At 36.0% G+C, this 23002-nt stretch overlaps 1 long non-coding RNA gene across 1 annotated transcript; it reads left to right on the top strand.

Annotated features, from left to right (window-relative positions):
- Positions 1–1432: 1432 nt before the first annotated feature.
- Positions 1433–3156, top strand: LOC125250157. The gene is made up of 3 exons (XR_007180738.1): positions 1433–1489; positions 2770–2845; positions 2988–3156. It is a non-coding gene; the product is annotated as an uncharacterized LOC125250157 (long non-coding RNA).
- The last annotated feature ends 19846 nt before the right edge of the window (positions 3157–23002 follow it).

Here is a 23002-nt window from a genome sequence, read left to right as displayed (position 1 = left end):
AGCTTTAAAGTAGACATGTTTCCACGTGCTAGTCTACAGGATTTTCTGTATGTTTATCTGCTAACAGGAGCTTGAGACCTGTGTATTGTGTGGAGGAGACTGCATGTGACAGAGCCTTATGTATTTTTTTGTTGAATTGTACAGGTATGTGTATAATGTTCATGATAATTTGTCTGGCATAGTGTTTACATTGATTGCATATGTAAAAGAAATTCATGTTGTCAATTACATTGAGCATTTTATAATTTATTTAGTTCATTTTCACATTTTTATTTAAAAGTATTTTTGCTGATAATAGTAAAAGTTTTATCAGTATATGTATATGCAGTTTGCGCCAGACTAGCTGAGAGGAGGAGCTTGAGACCTGTGTATTGTGTGGAGGAGACTGCATGTGACAGAGCCTTATGTATTTTTTTGTTGAATTGTACAGTTTGCACCAGGTTTGCTGAGAGGAAACGAATTTGCTGTTCGCCTCCATTAAAAGAGAAACCAGCAGTACAGTTGGTCGTGGTCTGTGTCTTTCCTTCATTCAACACAACAAGAACACAACGCAGAATATACAAGGGTTAAGGGACGTGCATCCAACCTAACCAACTGTTAAAGACAGAGCGCGTCCGTTACACATACTTAGAGTGGCAATTCAGTGTACTTATGGGAAGTATATATTTTTTGGAAATTAATTGTTAGTATACTTTTTTAAAAGTGTACTATGTTCTCACTTCATTAGAAGTGTGACTTCTGTACACTTTATACAGTACACTCTAAAATAAGTGTATTTTTAGTGGCATATCAGAGTACTCTCATAAAATATGTTAAAATACAAAAATGTATAGTGGTAATTTAGTGTACTTTTAGTAAGTACGCTTATTTGTAATACAAAGTATAATTTATTAAAGTGTACACTGATTTCACTTCATCTGTAGTGTAATCTTAGAGTCAGTCTGTTGTTCGTTATCTGGCTCGGCTCGGTGTTCATCTTCAGTTCTCTCTTCACAGCAGTTCAGTCAGCGTACTGGTTGAGTACATGAATTACTCGGGGATATTGGTTTGTTTGAACTCAGAGGGACTGTCAGCCACATTAAAAAAGTTAACAGCTTAAGTCATTTGTGGATTAATGCGTATTGGAGACGCGAACCGTTTAAAGCGATTCAGTTCGATTTGTTGAACTGGTTCAAAAAGATCCGGTTACATCGAATGATTCGTTCGCGAACCGGATATCACAAACTGCTTTGTTTTGAACTCTCTCTCACAACAGACACGGAAAAGAAGACAATGCTGAATAAAGTCGTAGTTTTTGCTATTTTTGGACCAAAATGTATTTTCGATGCTTCAAAAAATTCTAACTGACCCTCTGATGTCACATGGACTACTTTGATGATGTTTTTCTTACCTTTCTGGACACACAGAGAGCTCTCGGACTAAATCTAAAATATCTTAAACTTTGTTCCAAAGATAAACGGAGGTCTTACGGGTTTGGAACAACATGAGGGTAAGTTATTAATGACATAATTTTGCTATTTGGGTGAACTAACCCTTTAATTTGAAGAACATGCATGTTCACGTTATGTCTTGGAATACAGACCTGACTTCCCAGATTACAAATTTGAAAATCCACTTAACTCTGCCATTTTTGCCGTCATTGACTACTGTTAATACTTCTTGTTTAAATTTCACTGATTAAGCAATATGGTAAAAGTGACAGTGGGTTGGTACGGATTAGGGCTGGGATAAACGATCTTTTTTTTTTTTTTTACGATTAATTTAGCGATTATTTTTCGGTGCATCGATTAATCTAAGGACTCCTTTTTTTTGTTTTTGTTTTTTTTTTTCAGTCCGATTCTATTTCGGTTTGATTCGATTATCGATAATCTCCCCATTAATTGACTAATACCAATTTATAAAAAGTCCAAAATAAAAGACTATACAAGTGCAAAGTAATGCATTCTTAGTCAGAGGTAGCGTTCGATAAAACCTTGAAGCCTTAAACACATAGGCCTAGCTTACTAAAAAAAAAGTGCATCTTGTAATTCTTCTTTCAGATGAAAATAACAACAAATTGATGTCTAACATTCAATTAAAAAAAAAAAAAAGGTCACCCAAAATACTTGTTTAGAGCAATTGAAAGAATACAGTAACCAATGTAAACTTGAGGGCTTTAAGCTAACACAGAGAGTGCTTTTCCAACAAAAAATAAATAAAAATTAACAGCGACAGTGGGAGCCAGCAGCCTGTCATGGTGTCCTTCCTGAACCAACAGAATTTAACATTTGTTGAAAACGCATAGCTTACTGAAAAAAGTGCATCTTTTAATTCTTCATTCACATAAAAATAACAACAACGTATAGTAGTACACTCTGCCACTCACTCACAAAATACTAATGTAGGTAACTAGAATTTAATAAATGGAACATTATTGTAAAGTGTACCAATTTGTTATACACCGATTCAGACGTCTCATGAGTTCAGTGTTGGACAGATCAGTTGTTTTAACCATTCATTTAAGTGAATCAGTTCAAATGAGTCATTAGTTCGCGAATCGGACATGTCATTATTGGACGTGTAGCCTATGGCAAGCGCTGTGTGATTATCCCGGCAGTTTATTTTTTAGCATAACTTACACTCCGTGGTAATTCAGCAAAAAAAATATCTCAGAATGCTCCACGTGAAACTTTGTTCATCCCAGCCCTGGTACGGATATAACTACAAGGCCTCTGGCAAATTGGCGCAGGTACCAATACTGTGACCACAAGTGACATATTGCATTTATAGGCAACCCTCACAGGGAAAGGAAAAAAAGGCGAGCTGAAGGAGCAGCTTGAGCCAGAAAAAAACAACGCAATTTTAGGTACAGTAATGTCATAGTTATGAATCCAAATCCATTGTCATGATTGATTGACAAATCCATTATAATCAATGATTGTATTTCAATGTTATACATTGTCTATCCTGTTTTAATTCATCCCTATGTCTCATTCCTGTTTTCACAGATGCAGTGAGGGAGCGATTCCCCAACACCGAGGTGGCAGAGATCCGGGCCCTTCTACGGAGGAAGTGCAACAATGAGAGCTAAAAGGCCTCTAGTAACTCAAGTCAGAGCTACAGGTGCTGGTCATATAATTAGAATATCGTGAAAAAGTTAATTTTTTTATTGTAAATTATTTTTAAAAATGAAACTTTCATATATTCTAGATTCCCTACATGTAAAGTAAAACATTTCAAAAGTTTTTTTTTTTTTTAAATTTGTTGATTAGAGCGTACAGCTCATGAAAGTCCAAAATCCTGTATCTCAAAATATTAGAATATTTTCTAAGATCAATCAAAAAATGGATTTTCAAAACAGAAAAGTTCAAGTTCTTTAAAGTATGTTCATTTGTACACTCAATACTTGGTCGGCAGCACATATTACAGCAAATGACTTGCTCCTAGCACAAATTACAGCATCAGTGAAGTGTGGCATGGAAGTGATCAGCCTGTGGCACTGCTGAGGCACTATTGAGCCTTCAGATCATCTGTATATTGTTGGATCGACTGTTTCTCATCTTTCTCTTGAAAATATCCCATAGATTCAGGGGTCAGGCATGTTGGTTGGCCAATAAAACACAGTAATATCATGGTCAGCAAACCACTTGAAAGTGGTTTTTGCACTGTGGGCAGGTGCTAAAGTCCTGCTGGAAAAGGAAATCAGCATCTCCATAAAGCTTATCAGCAGATGGAAGCATAAAGTGCTCCAAAATCTCCTGGAAGATGGCTGCATTGACTTTGCACTTGATAAAACACAATGGACCAACACCAGCAGACGTCACAGCCCCCCCAAATCATTACTAACTTCAGAAACTTCACACTAGACTTCAAGCAGCTTGGATTCTGTGCCTCTCCAGTCTTCCTTCAGACTCTGGGACCATGATTTCAACATGAAATGCAAAATTTACTTTTATCTGAAAAGAGGACTTTCGACCACTGTTCACTGTCCAGTTCTTTTTCTCCTTAGCCCAGGTAAGATGCTTCTGACGTTGTTTCTGTTTCAGAAGTGGCTTGGTAGTCCTTCTCCTGAAGATGTCTGAATGTGGTGACTCTTGATGCGCTGACTCCGGCTTCATTTGACTCATTGTGAAGCTCTCCCAAGTGTTTGAATCGGCTTTACTTGACAGTATTCTCAAGCTTGTGGTCATCCCTGTTGCTTGTGCACCTTTGCCTACCCAATTTCTTCCTTCTAGTCAACTTTGCATTTAATATGCTTTGATACATCACTCTGTAAACAGCCACCACATTCAGTAATGACCATCTGTGACGTACTCTCTTTGTGGAGGGTGTCAATGATTGTCTCCTGGACCATTGCCAAGTCAGCAGTCTTCCCCATTAGTGTGGTTTCAAAGAACAAGAGATACCCGGAATTTATACTGTAGGGATGGTCATTTAATGAAACTCAAAAGTAAATATTCTAATATTTTGAGATACTGGATTTTGGACTTTCATGAGCTGTACGCTCTAATCAACAAATTAAAAAAAAAAAAAAAAAAAAAAAAACTTTTGAAATGTTTTACTTTACATGTAGGGAATCTAGTATAAATTAAAGTTTCATTTTTTTAAATAATTTACAATGAAAAAATGAAATTTTTCACGATATTCTAATTATATGACCAGCACCTGTAGATATGCATATGTAGTAAGTTGTTTGCCATTGTTCTGTTCCCGGCATTTCAGAGAAAGTCGACTGTTCAAGGTTCCTCCTTTTGCCAATATCTGCTTTTGTGTGTTACTTTTGTGTTAATAATAAAGATCCTTTTCTGAAATGCAATTTGTAATCTGTTGATTTAATGTACTTGAACTGAATTGTAATGTAATACACTTGTAGTGTAATAACAACATTCATGCTTAAGTATAACAAAATGGGGATAAAATTACAAATGAAATGTACTTTCAATTTGTTTCTACCTTACACTATAATAACATTGCACTGAAAGTGCGTGTTTATGATGTTTAGGTTGTAGTTGAACTTCACTTCAAAAACATTATTATTGTCATAGTGGGACACTTTAAAAGCACTAAATATAGTTAGGAAGTGCATTTGTAGATCACTTGAAATGTTACAGAGGCATACTAAATTAACTGTTTATAGTAATTATAAGTATGATAGCAGTATGCACAAAATGTACTTAAACACAACTATAATTTGCACTGCAATGCCTTTTTAAGTGTATTTCCATTAGAATGAAAATACAATGCAATTGTACTGTAAGTGTGCTTAATTGCTCATGAATCTTGATTTTCATTAGTGTATTTTAGTGCACTTGAAGTTTTAAAAAAGTTGTTCCATTTTAGTATACTATTTACACTAGAAGTGTAGTTAAATAGATGTTAAGTTGAAGTTAATACATAATTGAATACACTTAACTATACTTGGATTTGACGAAAATAGTACAAAATGTAGAAAATATACTTAGTACACTTTATTAAAGTATATTTTTAATATAATTATTTTTCACCTGGGCACGCTTGCTGATTGTAAGTTGTTTGCTATTTTTCTGTTGGAAATAGTTCAGACCAATGACTAGAAATCTCTGAAGTTAGTGAATGTGGAGTGTTATAAATGAGCGGCCGCGTGCACAAGGTTAGTCATTTGCATAAAACACGCCCAAACCATCTCCATATAAGGGCAGACCTCTCATTAGACAGATGTGGGTATCTCTTGCTTCCTGGTGGGGCAACATCTCAGAACCACTAGATGGCAGAAAAACTTGCCATAACACTTTTCTAAACATCCGCTTTTCAAGATGAATGTGGAAATGTGTATGATCTTGATGTGATCGTGGACAGCAAATATGATTCTGATGTTTTTTATTGTTAGATTTAAGTAGCAAATGAGAATCGCTATAATCATTGTCTATTTTTTGAGACAAACGTTTTCTTAATGTTTTTTTTTTTTCCGTTTTGCTCAAGTTAATTAAAGCAACAGTTTTTCAATAATGGAAGAATATGTAAAAGTTTGGTGTTTGGGGTAAAAAGCACAATAATTAACATGATAATAAACAGCTGGCTGACCTTATTTGTTTACATGATTATATTCAGATATCATTAATCAAACCTTAGAGATAATCACCATATTTATAATCAAACCATCATATTTAAAAAAAATAATCATAATAAAATGTATTTATTGTTACTACTGTAAATCTATATTAAATTATTATGGGATCTCCTTCAATGCTTTCAGAATCTTTACTTTCTAAATAGTTTTGTTTCTATATTTGTATTATTTTTATATTTTCATGCCAGTATATTTATTGAACAAAAATTGATTCTTTAATCAAACAAAATAAACAGAAAGTAGTGCACACTTTTGCTAAAGTGATTGTTTTGAAAAAAGTACCTTGGACATTATTTAGCTGAAGTATTTAGTACTCTGTGTATTTTCCCCATGTGTCAGTGTGGTAAAAGATCCCATCACCACCTTCACATTCATGAGATTTTAAACCAAATAAACCACTTGATTTGAATATCACATGAATATCAGAGTTGTAAAATCAGCTTATACTACAGTCATCACTTAAACGTTGACCATACCATATTATTAGATTACCCTTTAACTTTACTAATACACATGAATGACAGACAGCTTATTTTTGTCACTGGTGTTACCATACTTCTCTGGCAATATTAAAGGTTTAATGAAATATCATTTCTCAGCACATGCAGTTACAGAAAAATAATGATAATGAAAAAAATAAAGAGATTGTGTGTTATTTATTTTAAAGTGTGATTGAACGATGTCAGTTCATTTGCACAACCATTGCTATAACAATGAAAGTATTTGAAAAACAGTTATAAACAAGTAACGATGCAATCCTTTACATCTGAATTCTTGAGTGTAGCAGAAGTCAAATTATGAAAAAAGAAAAAAAAAAGCCTGTATGTGACCTCAAAATAAAGTGTAATCCTAAAGTGTTTTTCAAGTGTAATATTTCCATGAAGGCTAAAATGGACATTTCCATAGAAAGACCTTTAAAGGGATAGTTGACCCAAAAATGAAAAAGCTGTCATCATTTACTCACCCTCAAGTGTTTCCAAATCTGTATAAACTTCTTTGTTGTGTTGAGCACAAATGAATATGTTTTGAAGAAAGTTTGTAACCAGGCCACTTTGGGGCACCATTGACTTCCATAGTAGGAAACATACAGAAAAGTGATCGAAAGTGAAAGTGCCCTTTGCGGTCGGATCGCGGTGCCTCCGCATTCCCCATTCGCGATTTCTACCGCTGGAAAAACCCACAACACTGATCTAAACAATAACATGTTATACATACAGAAGTTTGGAACCACTAAGATTTTTAATGTTTTACAAGAAGTTTCTTCTGCTCACCAAGGCTGCATTTATTTAATTAAAAATACAGTAAAAAACAGTAATATTGTGGAATATTATTACAATTTAAAGCCAAATTGCTATTTGAATATTTTACAAACTAATTTCATCCTGTGATCAAAGCTGAATCTTCAGCATCATTACTCCAGTCTTCAGTGTCACATGATCCTTCAGAAATCATTCTGATATGATGATTTGATGATCAAGAAACATTTCTGATTATTATCAATGTTGAAAACAGTTTTACTTTTACAAAACAATACTTTTGTAGAATATGTCATTTTTTTTCAGGATTCTTTGATGAATAGAAAGTTCAAAAGAACAGCATTTATCTGAAATACAAAGCTTCTGTAGCATTATACACTACCGTTCAAAAGTTTGGGGTCAGTAAGAATTTTTATTTTTTTTTAAGAAATTAAAGAAATAAATATTTTATTCAGCAAGGATGCATTAAATCGATCGAAAGTGACAGTAAATATAATGTTACAAACAATTATATTTAAAATAAATGCTGTTCTTTTGAACTTTCTATTCATCAAATAATCCTTAAAAAATATATTGTACACATTAAATGTTTCTTGAGCAGCAGATCAGCATATTAGAATGATTTCTGAAGGATCATGTGACACTGAAGACTGGAGTAATGATGCTGAAAATTCAGCTTTGATCACAGGATATAAATTACACTTTACTGTATATTGACATAGAAAACAATTATTTTAAATTGTAATATTTCACAATATTACAGTTTTTACTGTATTTTTAATTAAATAAATGCAGCCTTGGTGAGCAGACAAAACTTCTTTTTTTTTTCTCTTTACTCTTTTTACTCTTACTCAAGTAACTATTAATATTATTACTTCCACTTTTACTTTGAGTAAATATTTCTATAAGAACTTAAGTACAGTTTTTGGATACTCTACCCTCCTCTGTCAACTGTTCAGTTTTGCAAGATCAGCTTCTTCGTTTCTTGGAGTCACGTGTTCTGCTGACTCAAATCTCGCTCTAGTTAGACATTTCAAAATTTCCCGCCTCTAGAATCATCACAACTCATTGGCTCTCGCGTGATTTCTCCTTCCTTGTGTTTGAATGACAAGCGCGCCTTCACGAGTGACTCAAGATCAGATTTTACAACTTAAATTCCGCACTCAACTTCACACAGCATTATTGTACTTTCTGTGTAAAGAAAGTGTAAAGTTAAGAGTCAGTAAAGATGTGTGAGAAGATCAGGTGACTGATCCTCTGGTCTCTCGATCTTCAGTTCTCCTCAAACCAGCAACAGATCCTGGATTATATCAAGTGTTTATTGGATTTACATCATGATTCTGCTCACATGTGGAGATGAACTGGAGGATCTGGATGAAACACACGTGGGAAGTTTCAGGAAGTACTGCAGAAGATTGAAGAAAACAGTGGGAAATGGAGGGAATTTATCATTGAACAGATGAAAAGGAGGGACAGCAGAGACACGCTTGCTGATTGTAAGTTGTTTTGTTGTTCGTTTGTTCGCTAAAAGCTGTTTGCTGTTTTGCTGTTGGAAATAGTTCAGACCAATGACTAGAAATCTCTGATGTTAGTGAATGTGGAGTGTTATAAATGAGCGACCGCGCGCACGAGGTTAGTCATTTGCATAAAAACACACCCAAACCGTCTCCATATAAGGGCAGACCTCTCATTAGACAGATGTGGGTATCTCTTGCTTCCTGGTGGGGCAACATCCAGGTCTTTTTGGCATCTAAATTCTTTATTACTTAACAATGCAGATTTTGTAAATGTTATTAATGACCGGATCAACCTTTTTATCTCTACAAATGTCACCCCTGATACTTCAGCTGTTACTATATGGGAAGCATGCAAAGCCTTTTTGAGAGGAGAAATTATATCTTTTTCGGCATTCCAGAGGAAAAAGGCTGCTGAGAGGAAATCATCTTTATCTAGGTCTTTGGCTGAGCTTCAAACTAGAGTGTTAGTTTCACCCAGCCCAGATTTGTTTAATAAAATTCTCACAACAAAAGCTGAATTTGATCTGCTTGCAACAAGTGAAGCAGTTGAAGCTCTTCATAAATCTCGTTACAACTATTATGAATTTGGTGACAAACCAGGTAAATTTCTTGCACATGAACTACGTCAATCTTCCGTCCTGAATCATATTACTCAAATTTCTACATCTTCCGGTCCCACAATCAATCCTCTTACCATAAATGATCAATTTAGGGATTTCTATAGCTCTTTGTATACCTCTGAAAGTTCTACTGAAGATTGTCATCTTGAAAGTTTTTTAAAATTCTCTTGACATTCCCACTATTGACCCCGAATCAGCCTCTAAATTGAATGATCCTCTTACTTTAGATGAAATCAAGACCTCATTGAGCCTGCTGCAAAACAGAAAGTGTCCAGGCCCTGATGGGTTCCCCATAGAATTCTATAAGACGTTCTCAGATAAATTGTCCCCTCTTTTAATAAACATGTTTGACGAGTCTTATAAATCTGGTATTCTCCCCCAAACCTTGCGCCAAGTCATAATTTCCCTGATTTTGAAAAAAGACAAAGACCCTTCTCAGTGTAGCAATTATCGCCCAATTTCTTTACTGTGTGCAGACGTGAAACTGTTAGCTAAGATACTAGCACGTCGTATGGAATCGCGCTTACCAACTATCATTTCACCAGACCAGACTGGTTTTATTAAAAACAGGGATTCATTCCATAATGTCAGACACCTCTTGAATATCCTTTACTCTACTCCCCATAAAAAGATCCCAGAGTTGGTTATCTCTATGGACGCTGAAAAGGCGTTCGATAGAGTTGAGTGGGATTATTTGTTTTATACTTTAAAGAGATTTGGTATTTGTGATTCCTTCCTATCTTGGATCAGACTTCTGTACAATTCTCCCCTAGCCTGTGTGTGCACAAACAATCATTATTCAAAGTTTTTTCCTCTTGGTAGAGGGACAAAGCAAGGTTGCCCGCTCTCCCCGCTGCTATTTGCTTTGGCTATTGAACCATTAGCCTTTGCTCTCAGAGGTAGTCTGATGTCAGGCGTTTCCAGGGGGGGAAGTGGAGCACAAAGTGTCTCTATATGCGGACGACCTTTTGTTGTTTGTTTCTGACCTGGTCAACTCTATTCCTCCGGTGCTTACCTTGCTGTCAGAATTTGGTCTAATTTCTGGCTATAAGCTTAATTTGACTAAAAGCAAACTAATGCCCATTAATTATGCTGCATCTGTAGTTCCTCTATCTTCTATGCCATTCAAGGCCTCTTTACATAGCTTCAAATATTTAGGCGTACAGGTGACAAAGTGTTTTGCAGATCTATTTCATCATAATTTTTCACCATTGCTCAGCCGTCTCACAAAGGATTTTCACCGTTGGTCTCTTCTCCCTTTGTCTTTAGTAGGTAGAATTAACTGTGTGAAGATGAACGTGCTCCCTAAATCTTTTTCAATGTATCCCTATTTTTATCCCAAAGTCCTTTTTTGTCACACTAGATAGCTGTTTCTCAATTCATATAGAATAGCAAGACTTCAAAGATTTGAAAAAGTGTCTTGCAGAAACCGAGGCATTTGGGTGGTCTTGCCCTTCCTAATTTTCCGTTTTATTATTGGGCAGCGAATATATGGTCCATGCTATACTGGATTAATTCCTCCACATTGATCGCTCTTTTATCTTTTCCAATCACACAAATCACGCTAGCACAAATTGATCCAACCATTGACCCAGAGTGTGATAGGTATCACTTAGGTCCAGCCACATTAACCCACATGTTTTGGACCTGTCCAGCTCTTTCTTCATTCTGGGGGTCAGTGTTTAATTCTCTCTCAGCCATTACATCTGTAGACATACCACCATCACCTGTCATAGGCCTTTTTGGGGTGTCGCCTGGTGGCCTTCCACTGTCCACTCACTTTTCTAACTTTGTCGCTTTTCTCACATTGCTTGCTAGACGTGTAATCTTATTAAATTGGAAGAGCCCTCAGCCACCATCTCACACACGTTGGATGAAAGATGCCCTGTTTTTCATGAATCTAGAGAAGATTAGATACTCTTTACGGGGCCTAACAGTGCTTTTAGTAAAATCTGGAAGCCTGGATTCAGTCTGATTAACCCTTCCCTTGTTAATATTCATACTCACTGGTTGTTTAGTTTGTAACCCTCTGGAATCTTTAAGATTTATTCTGGGATATAAATGTACAGGTTTACTTGTCTATCTTTTTCTTTTTCTGTATGCCTGCTTGTGTACATTTATATACATTTCATTCTCATCACAAATTATATGTATATATTTTTTTATTTTATTTATTTATTTATTATACTTTTTTAAAATTCTTTTTTCCTTGTTTTGTTTTGGTATCTGTATTGTAACTCTCTGTCAATGTCATCCTTTCTTGTGACTTATTGTTTGTAAAACGTTTAAAATTAAGAAATAAATCATAAAAAAACTGTTATTGCTTTAAAAGCTGTAACAATCAGTATTCTAAATAAATATCTTATACCCAAAACTATATTTTGTATCTTTATTATATTTGATTTCTTAAAAAGTTCTTTTTTTTTTTTTTACAAGTATAAAATATACGAGTGTAATGAGCTTTAAGTTCACTACAACTTCTCCAACAACCTGAGAATAAATTATTATATTTGGAAAATATTTCTGGTATTGTTATAGCCACTGCCATAACACAAGAGAGGGATGACACAACGGCTCGGTCAAATAGGGGAATATATTGAAATAAGACAAAATATGATAACAAGTAGGAGAAATTAGACAGGAAAATAAAGGGCTAAACACAAAAGAGAGCGCAGCTCCATCTCGGGACGGCCGCCCAAGTTCCGCCGTTGAAGTGTGGCAACTTGGCTTCCTTTAAGCACAAGATAATAGTCAACAGTTGTAAGGAATCTACTAAATAGGACAAATGTAAATCACGCTTTTCCTGCCACTAGAGGGCAGGCAAATACATAAATATACATATATGTAACAACTTCATCCCCCAAAAGTGAACTGTCACCATAAGAATGTGCATCTAAAGACACCCTTTCCAAAAACACATTCTTTACCCACAGGCCTATCCCATCCGGGATAGTGCATCAGCAACCACATTGTCCCGACCTCTGACATGTTTAATGTCGAGGGCGTATGGCTGCAAGTATAAACTCCAGCGCATGAGATGCTGATTAAAGTTGTGCATGGAGTTCAAAAAGGTGAGCGGGTTATGATCGCAATACACAAGGATCAAATAACAGCTGGACAAATACACCTCGAAATGTTGAATCGCAAGAACGAATGCTAATGCCTCCTTTTCAATAGTAGAATACTTTAGCTGTGCAGAATTAAACTTTTTAGAAAAATAACACACTGGGTGTTCCACATCATCAGCACCCTTCTGCTGGAGGACAGCTCCCGCACCAACATCGCTAACATCCACCACGACACTGAACTGTTGTGAATGGTCAGGTGCAGCCAACACTGGGGATGAGATCAACAGAGACTTAACATTTTCAAACGCACACTGGCATGCATCAGACCACTCAAACCGAACTTTAGGACTTAGCAGGTCGGTAAGAGGAGAAACCACAGTTGCAAAGTTTGTGCAAAACGAGCGATAGTAACCTGCCATTCCTAAAAAAATGTCTCAATTGCTTACGATCCATTGGAGGTGGAAAGTCACAAATGGCCGCAACCTTTACAGCCACTGGGCGTACTTGACCCCTGCCAATAACTTTTCCCAGGTACACAATGGTGGTTTTACCAAATTCACATTTGCTCAAGTTAACAGTGAGCTTGGCGCCTGCCAACGTGTAACGCAACATGTTCAGCCCATGAGGAGCTGTACAGAACCAAGTCGTCTAAGTAAGCTTCACAACCACATACACCAGCCAAAACAGTGTTGACAAGCCGCTGAAAGGTACTTGGTGCATTTTTCATCCCAAAAGCCATAACCTTATAATTAAGGAAAGCATCAGGAGTGACAAATGCTGAGATCTCCTTAGCACGTTCTGTTAGAGGCACCAGCTTTCTCAGCTGGAGACAAATGCGGCAGCTGACTAGACAAAATTAAGAGCATCTCTTAATTGTTCAATCTACCCTGAACTATACACCTTGATGGTCCTTCGTCTGCCTCATCCATCCGTTCAGATGCGAGCAGCCCGACAGCAGAGATTTCACACTCTGGAACACAAGGTAGACCACTCTTTGAATTTTTGGCACCCAAATTTATCTCATGATAGGCTTTAATCATGTTCACATGGCAGACTCGAGAACTCTGACGGCGGTCAGGAGTAAGGATGACATAGTATCGATCTGACAACTTCTTTTTGATCACATAAGGGCCAGTATAACGAGCTTGCAATAACCCACCAAGCACCGGTAACAAAACCAAAACTTTGTCACCGAGGCTAAAACTCTGTTCTCTGGCTTTCTTATCAAACCAAGTTTTCATTTTCTCTTGCGCCTTCTCAAGATTTTGCTTGGCCAATTCACGGACTCGGTATAAACGTGTATATTTTAGTACGGCCAAGGGAAACGCGTAGTCACGCACATAATAGTTAGTAGGTACTTGTACCCAGACTTTGAACACGGAAAAGGTCCAACGCAGTCAATTATTACGTGCTCGAATGGCTCCGAAACCATGGGAATTGGATAAAGCTGAGCAGGCTGAATAATTTGGTTGGGCTTTCCCACTATTTGGCACACATGACAAGTCTGTCAAAAACGCGAAACATCTCTTTTTAAATCAGGCCAGTAAAAATTTCGCAAAATCCGGTCATACGTTTTCACGACACCTAAATGACCAGCCAAACCATTGTGTGCAATGCTTAAAATCATGTCACGATAAACTACTGGAACTAGAATTTGGCTGACTGTATTCCAGTCATCAGGAGATTTAGGGGACACCCACTTTCTCAGTAAGATCTCATTTTTGAGAAAATATGCCTGAGAAAACAGATTCACAAAATATAAAAATATCACACATTTATTTTCCAAGCATATTCTTGCCAATAAGGAGATTGCGTATTTCCTAAATTTTCTTTTAAACTTTGTTTCCAATCTCCTTCTGTAATTTTATTATCTAATATCAATTTTCCATTTTGTTTTAATCTTATATAAACCCATATCCTTAATTTTTCTAAATATTTTATTCATTTGTTCTATCAAGTTATCTACTCTATTAACTTTACTAACTTTAATCATAAAACGCAACAGAGGCTGAAAATCATCTAAAGTTTTTATTTTCATCTCATAATTTAAATAACTTATTATTTGAATATAATTGTAAAATAATGTCCTAGACAATACATGTTTTGCCTTATACTCTCAAATGTCTCCATCTCATTGTGTCCATAAATTTGATAAAAGTCCTTTTCTAGCTCAGACCTTAAATACATCATCAAAAGTTCTTCGATTTAAATCTGGATATCTTGTTCTAAAGTCCAGTTAAAAACCTCACATAATATTGGGGACAGCAGTTTATTGAATTCCTTTTATAAAATTCATTTTAAATCCATCACTCCCTGGACATTTTTCTGTTTTACTTTTTTAATAACTCTTAAAATCTCTTCTTCTGTTGTTGGAGAGGTCAACACTTTATGTTGTTGACTTGTGATCAAAGCACTGTTGAATAAATGTCAAGAATACTGTTGAATATCAAATGTCAAGTCAAATGTCAAGTGTCCCCAACTAAGCGACAGCGGCAAGGAACACAAACTCCAACAGGTGACATCAGGTGGCAAATAGGTGGTCAATCTCTGCTGATACTTCAGGGCTGCGTTGTGGTCGTGTCTAGGCTCAGGTCCTCCATCTGATCTGGATACGGCCCGGATCCGGTTGACTACGGTAAACCTCAGGATAAACGGAGAGACTAATATTAGCGTAGAGGCCATTCTTCTTCTGATGTAACGAGTACATCTGGTGTTATAGGAAGTGTTCCCGGTTCCGGCTGACCCAATTTATGCAGCCTAAGAATCCTTTAACGGATTTGAAAATATCAATTGATAATGTGTTATGTGTATGCCAGGTTAAAGAGATGCGTTTTTAGTCTAGATTTAAACTGACAGAGTGTGTCCAATAAAGATAAATATGTATATATAATAAATTAATAAACAAAAATAGACAGATTTGAATGACAAGGTTATTGTCAAATAAGTGAAGGTTATTGCACATATTTATCACTGGAGTGGAGACATTTAACCTTTCATGCCTTACTCGATATCTGTATAAAAGCACGGAGAAAGAAGACAGATAATGTTTGCAGCTGAGATTTAATGATATGCAATTGCTCCTGTTAGAATTTATAACAGATTAAAGATGTGCATCAGTTAATTTCCTATTTCAAATATTATCAAAGCACGTGACAGAGTTACTGGACGTGTCATTTTGATTTCTCAGAAAAAAGAAGAAAAACCCCTAGAAGAAAATTTCGTTCTTTAAAGTAATATTGCATCATGTTGCATATTCTGAGGGGGATCATATTAAGAGCACATCAGAAATGTTCAAAGAAAGCTGACATCTCGTGCAGCCACGTCAGTTTAGGGGGAGCCCCGAGTGTTTTTTCAGAAGTCCGAATCTTGAGGTTTCTTAACAGTCCTGTCAAAATATCACTTTCCGGTACAGATCTCTGTATTAAAATATGTTAAACAGTCCAATGCCGCTTCCCCGCTGTATCCACCGATACCTGCAGCGCTTTCTCTCTCTTCTCTCCAGAGCGAGCTCACGCACAGACAATGTTAAGGTTAAATGCATCGATCAATCTGGCGCACTTTCAGAGCTTAAAATGAAGAGCTTCAACCCATGTACAGAGTGCAGATTGAACAAAGAAAAAGCTTTGCACCTGGACATTTAGGACATTTTGTCAGCAAAACATTCATTCAGTGTTTCCCAGCATTAATGCCGGCACTGTTTCATTATGAACCGAAAATTTAAAACAGCCGAGCATAAATGGTCTCTAACGTTGTGTTTTGCAAACAAACTAAAATCAAAACCGTGAGATATGACTCTGTGCCTTTCTAAACCAGCAAAAGACAGTGATTTAATGAAGTATGCAGTCTGTTTGTGCTGCGTGTTTTAAAGAGAAGTGTTGGATCAGCTGCTGATCTGGTGTTATTTTTCTCCAAAATATGAGTTCAATGGTTTATCTCTTGCAAGAGAGGAAATTGACAAAAGTATTGCAATTGCCTATACTGTAGTGTAAAGTGAAATATAGTTATGCAATTTTCAGTTATTTTACTGTGCTTTTATTACAATATATGGATTTTTCATATGAATAATTATATACATCAATATTATATTATTGTAGTAATTGTTTGGCGTGCTAAAACACCAGTGTCAATGTAATTTAGACTCTATATCACTGAGCCGCGTTGATTGCAAAAGTCAAAGTGCCCTTTGCGGTCGCATCGCGGCCCCCGCGTTCACATTTCTCCCCCCTGGAACGCGCTTTCTACCGCGGGAGAACAACCGCACCCCAACCCACCCTTCCCCGAAAGAGGTAACCGCGCGTCTTGCCCCCGCGCAGGTCTGTGCACGCCACTGATACAGAGAACAGGAGGTGTGAATCAACCCGAGAAAAGGTGAGAGCCAACATCAGCAAAATTGTAACCACACTGAGATCAACGGTTAGATGAATATGTAACAAAATAAACACAACAAAAATTAGAAAACAGCAAGAATTTTTATAGAAAGCATAAGAAAAGTGTCTGATCATAAAAACATTGTATAGTATGAGCTCTGCAAATTAGCGCTCCAGTCACGTGACGTCACGCATTTATATAGCACTTTATTCAATTTATTGCTTAAAAGCAAACAGCTTTACAGTGTCCGAAAAACAATGTCAGTGCCTCATTTAATCTCCAGTGTGTCCAATGTTTTCACCCGCGGAGATCTTGCCTCTCTAATCCTGACGCATCCGAGCTTTATAATGGCAGCAATGCTTTGGGTAAAGGGTAGCCTATGAGAAAGTGTCTTTGCATGGAATTGACCTGTGATCAAAATCACTCCAGTAAAGCTGGTTCTGTGGTGGTCTGGTCTGGTTAAGGTAGGTTTTGAAGCTGGTATCTGCTCCCAGCATAAACCAGCTCAAACCAGCTCATACCAGCTTCAAAACCTACCTTACCAGCATATGCTGTTTTTTGTTTGTTTGTTTGTTTGTTTGTTTGTTTGTTTGTTTTGTTTGTTTTTTCCAACAGGGCAGTCTTTTATTCTGATCATTCTCTCACACATGTCATCTCACACATTATTTCACAAGATGTAATATCAGTCTCTGGTGTCCCCAGAATGTGTCTGTGAAGTTTCAGCTCAAAATACCCCACAGATTGTTGTATTATTCCATGTTTTAAAGCCTATCATGAGGTGGGATTAAATTGAGGTGGATTTGGTGTGTGTACACCTTTAAATGCTCATGCTCCCCACCCCAAACTCCCGACTGCACTAAACATTGCATAAATAATACTGAATTTCACAACAACTCTCAAAATGAATCTTTACAAACTGTTCGTGATTCAGAATTCATTGTGGATGTTTACATTTGATTCTGATTGAGTTTGACAATGCTGCATGGCTAAAGTTACACTGTGGGAGAGATTTATAAAAATGACATTTCATGCTTTAAACAGATATATTTCCAATGTCTGCGACTGCAAGTCAAGCAGCCCATACGCAGTTTCGGTTCATTTAGCCTATAAGACGCGCCGGCGCCTCCATGTCAAGATTATATTGTCAGATATATTTGCTTCTTATTTATTAAATCCAGGCGATTGGTTGATGAAACATTTATTAAAATTAAGATACAATTTTAACAAAACGAAATACACTTTTTCGAAATTAATTTTTTTGCGCAAACAGCAGAACAACAAAACACATTATCAAATAATCACGGATAACTCCAGGCTGAGGCGCCGGTGCGTCACTTAAAATAACTTAAAATACTCCGTACAGATAAGAGTAAAACATCATAAAACCTGTAAATATCTACTACGCCATAAAAAAACAAAACAAAAAAAAAAAAACATTGGCAGTGGCACAGTAAAAATGCTAAAAAATTTGGTTTGTTAGGGCATGCAGGCTATATTTAAATTGTTCTCAAAAATACTGGAACTGTAAAATGTAGGCCTACAAAAAAGTCTGTTCATTTTTATTTTTGCTCCGTTGTTCCACTATAGTGGAACAATTTAACACAATCAGTGGTTTCGATCATTTAATAATTATTGCACAGACCACAACTGGCCAACAGATAAGTCTAAAAATAAATGATGCTGATCCGACTGGACTCATGATGATCTCTTGCTCACGGCATGAAATTTCTACTGTATATGTGTTGGTACCATTAAAAATGAAAAAAATGAAGCCAAATGTGTTTTCTTTGTTTAAATAGGCCTATTATAATGTTGTTTTTTTTAAATATTTGATTATGAAAAGTGAACTGCATGACTAAGATCAAAACATCATAAGATGCGCAGTATGTCGGGAGACATGGAGTGGGACAGACATGATTTTGACCACTTCATTAAGTTTTGTTTTGTAGAAGGCCTTTCTATAAAGTGAATTTCGTTTTGTAAAAATTGTATCTTAAATTTAATCAATGTTTCATCAACCAATTGCCTGGATTTAATAAATAAGAAGCAAATATATCTGACAATATAATCCTGACATGTAGGCGCGGGAGCGATCACTCGCACGTGAGCGCGCCTTAGTTAAATGAACCGAAACTGTGTGTGGGCTGCTTGCCTCACAGACATGACAAACATATCTATTTAAAGCGTGAAATGTCTACTTTTAAATGAAATAATTCAAAGCGAAAAGAAATAGGCCACTCTCTGATTATGTAGGCCTAATCCGAATGAAATTAGATTAGATGAGAGTCAGCAATGTCAATCTTTGCAGCCGACACTGATTCAGAAAACATTCGTTTATTAATAAACAATTAAAATGTCTCCTTGCTGTTTTTTGCCACTTTCATAATCATTATTTTAGCCGGTTCTTTATGGCAAGCTTTATGCGTGTGCTTGAGTGCTATAGCCTATATTACATAAACGCTCATTATTATGGTTTATTCTCTCCAGTATTTTAGAAATTAAATGAATTTAAATGTGATTAGTCAACTATTGGCTTAAATGAACTACTACTAGTCGACTAGAAATAACTTATTTCACATATTTTCGATCCACAAGGGTTTGAGCTTGCGCTCCGCACCCAGGTTCTGACACAAACACAGAGAGAGCATCCTACATTATTATCAGTTTAAAATTATATTACTAACCTGCACTATTTCTTTAACAAAACAAAACTGCGCAGCAGGTCTATCATCTCAAGTCACACACTTCAGCTAGCCTATGTGTCCCACCCCAACACACACCAGAGAAAAAACTGTGCAGGTCATATGAGAGAGAGAGAGCATACTCACATTCAGTGAGCTTATAATGCCGCATTTTATTGTCAGTAAAGGTAAGGGTGTTGTTAAAAAATGGCAACATTGTCGATCTTGTTGTTGTTGTTGTTGTTGTTATTATTAAAAGGTCATCCTCTGTGTTCAGTCTTTTAAACTAGGCCTACTCTTCAACACGCAGTGTAAATAAAGCAGTTACATCAATGAGATTACTGTAGTCCGCGGCCACACCCCCGTGCTGATGGTACAGCCCACGCCGCAAATTACAAGACAAAATATGGAAAAAGAGAAAATGGATTTCATTAATTTAAATAATTGTTTCCAAAGTCATAATTTAGCAAAAATATCTACTGAAGAAGTACACGAAAAACAAGAAAAATGAATGTCAGGTTTCAATTTTTAATTTTTGCAATTGCATTGAATTGTGAAGCGTAACCCTCATCTTAGCGAGTATCCTAAAACAAGCATAGTAGGTTATGTCTGAAAATGAAAAGGTTATGTCTGTTTTTGTGTGAAAAGAGGGTGGTGGCGGTGGCAGTGGGGCTCAGTGGGTGCTTAGCAACCCTAAAACTCTGACCCTACAATCGCCCCTGTCTCCTTGTTTAATATTAATCAAAAGACAAAAGACGAAGAAATCACTCTTGGCTGAATAGCTTTTGTAACTTAATGTTTCATCTTTAATTATTCAAAAAAGTTTATATGCAGTTATTTTATATTTGATTGCTTTGTTCAATTTCTGTACCTGAAAACTATTGTTAGATAGTTGAAAAACGTTTTTTTTTTTTTTTTTGTATGAATTATATTAAATCATATGATTTGGTTATTTGTTGTCATTTTTTGTAAAGACATCTATATTTACCTTGAAAAAAGCTGAAAAATACAGTTTTGTGAAAATCACACTTCAATCTGATGGTTTACTTTGCTGGATATAGGCAATGATGGCAAAATGGACGCGTTAAACAAGATAAATGGTGTATGCTTGATTTCAAGATAAGTGCGCGATTAATCTCGATTAAAAAAAAAAAATTAATTGACAGCCCTAATATGATATATATATATATATATATATATATATATATATATATATATATATATATATATATATATATATATATATATATATATATATATATCGTTCAATGATTGTGTGACAGCAACAATATGCTGTTTCAAATGTATACTTGCATTTGATGGTATATCATGAATCCCACAAGCTTTGTGGCCGAAAATTAATTAACACTATTTTGGTTACACTTATTAGACTAAAAGCAGACTGCACATAGCCTATCCAATTCAGAGCTAAATCGTGACTACATATAGACCATGTCACGAAACGCCACTTACATCTTGTAGAAATCATTTACATTGCGAACATGATATCAACCATCTCATGCACTTCCTGTCCAATAAATCAGGATTGACTAGATCAATAAATAAATCACTAGATAATAAATCAGGATAGGTGGGCTTAATTATCTGACAAAACGTTTAAAAATAAAACATGCAAGTCAAGCACCGAATCCAGCGCTGGATTAAGTAGACTTGCGCCATTTTATCTATCAGAATGAAAAAAAAAGTTTAAATAATTGTTTACTTCATGACTTCGCTCACTCCAAGAGTGTGTATGCATTGAGTTGTAGGCCTATGTATTGTTCGCACATAGCCTATTTATGTCAAGTTTATTTATTTATTTATTTTTATAAACCATGATAAAATTGCATAAGCACATTTTAGTGCGTATATGCACCGTTTATACACCAGGCCCTGGATCAGGGAAAACTGGAGCTGGAAAGATGAGGATCTGGAAACACCATCTTCTGCGGATCAGCTCAAAACAGCTAAAGATAAAAGCTCAAACAGTTCTCGGGAAAAAGATTTCAGTGATCGCTCTTGGAGAACGATGTGTGTAATTGATTAAGCTTGTTGAAGCTCCAGCGACCAGTTTTCTCAAAACTCCAGCTTATAAACATGACTGAAGCACACTACATGTGCTTAAATGTTACTATCAAATGCCCAATAAAACACTTCAAATACTGGAATACAACTATCCCTGTTTGAGGGTTACTATGCTTTTTAAAATTAAAATGTATATTTTCTGAGTATTAAGAATCACAAACTCATAATCACCTATGATATATCAGTAGATTTAAAGTAAAAACTAATAAATAAATAATGGCCTCTCAAATGCTGTTAAATAAACCAGTGATTTAAATGAGCATCAACCTGATCTCCATTACGAAAAACTTATAAAAATAAATGATTCAGTCAAGGTTAAAAGCACAGAAAACGAGGTAAGTGGTTTTGTTCTGCCGCTTACATGAGGAATAAAGAAACTGAAGTCTGATGGAAAATTTCTTAGAGATACACGGACGCCTACAAAAAACCCCCACTGGTGGTAAACCGCAGTGTGACAGTTTGTCCCCTCCCTCTTTGTCATCATTGACCAATCACAGTCCGTCGACGGGTGAAGTTCCACAAGTAGGACCCGAACCTGTCAATCATCCATGCGAGTAAATAGCAGGTTCCCTCCTCTGTTCTTCTCAGTATACCTGCAGATTCTCGAGCCGAGTCTCGGGTTCGAGTCTTCGAGAACAGCAGGTCAAGTTCGTTCAGCATTAAAGAGTGAATGAGAGGCGAGCTCGTGAAACAAGCTGCTCGAGAACGCGCTTCTGCAAATCAGTCGCTCCAGGTGAAGTTTCATTCTTTCTATAGTTTCATTCTTCTCTCTTCAGTTATTGCGGCAAATGATCCACTTAAGGTATTAAATATATTATTATCTAGATGTAAATATAGTTTGACCTTGATTCTGAAACGTATAAAAAAACGTTTAGCAGGTTAAACAATATTCTTGAAGGAAAGTGAAAAAAAAAAAAAAAAAAAAAAAAAAAAAACACGTGTGACACTTGAGTTTTGACGCCTCCACGAAAGAAATACTTAAATAAGTGTAAATAACATAGCAATATAGAATAAAACTAAAAAAATCTAGCCTATATTAAATATAATTTATTTGATCTAAAATAGTGTGTGTATAATTACATCTATTTAACTAATTAGCCTAAGAGACCAATGTAGCCTGTGAGAATAACGCTCATTTAATATCCTAATTTAATGAGGTCAGTGGAAATATGACCGCTCATATGCGTCTATTTAAACTGATAAATTATTTTTCGTTTATAAGCTATTGCACATTTTGATGTATTGATGTCTTCTGGTGATGAGGTTACTCATGTGATTCCTTCTGGAGTAATAACATTAAAGCATGAAGAGAAATACATGCG

This window comes from Megalobrama amblycephala, linkage group LG1 (assembly GCF_018812025.1).
Source record: "Megalobrama amblycephala isolate DHTTF-2021 linkage group LG1, ASM1881202v1, whole genome shotgun sequence".
NCBI lineage: Eukaryota > Metazoa > Chordata > Actinopteri > Cypriniformes > Xenocyprididae > Megalobrama > Megalobrama amblycephala.
Note: the sequence above shows the minus strand (reverse complement) of the source record. Positions and strands in the feature narration are given on the sequence as shown.